Here is an 810-nt window from a genome sequence, read left to right on the forward strand (position 1 = left end):
ATGATGGAACATAACAAGTTCATCACCTTAGCATGTTCAAAAGTCGGATGTATCTGGTTGATGCATCCGATACAATTCGCTGCAAGGCCTTCTCGATAACACTGACCAGAGCAGCAATGAAGTGGTTTGATAACTTACCACCTAGGTCGGTGATTTATTTTGATGACCTGGCAAGAAAGTTTCTTACCCGATTTTCAATTCAGAAGGATGAAGTAAAACACGCTCCAAGTCTCTTACAGGTCAAACAAGAAGTCGGAGAAACACTATGAGATATATGAAAAAGTTCAACAAAGCCTGTTTGAAAATACAAAACTTATCCCCTGAAACAGTGATAATGGGTTTGGTTAACGACCTTAGAGAAAGGTTGTTTTCCCAATTTATATCCAAGCGACACCCAACTTCCTTGTATGAAGAACAGGAGCGGGCAGAGAAGTATATCAACATGGAAGAGAACTCCTGACTTAGAGATCCAGCTGCAAGGCTAAACCTTCCCTACCAAGCTCGGGACAAGGAGAGAGATACAAAGAAAAAAGAGGAGTATAAATCGGAGAAGCCTCGAAGGTACCATAACTACACCCCACTCCAAGTTTCTCTTGTTGATATCTACAAGAAAGTCTGTCACACTGAAAAACTTCCACCTCCTTGCCCTATTAAACACAAAAGGCCAAAATTCAGACAGAATATTGCGAGTATCACAAACTATACGGACATTCTAATAATGAGTGTTATGATCTGCAAAATGTTATAGAAAAATTGGTTAGAGAAGGTCAACTAGAGAGGTACCTCACTGAAAGGTCGGACGACCTAGGA

Source organism: Arachis ipaensis, chromosome B5, assembly GCF_059453495.1.
Source record: "Arachis ipaensis isolate K30076 ecotype BB chromosome B5, ASM5945349v1, whole genome shotgun sequence".
Lineage (NCBI taxonomy): Eukaryota > Viridiplantae > Streptophyta > Magnoliopsida > Fabales > Fabaceae > Arachis > Arachis ipaensis.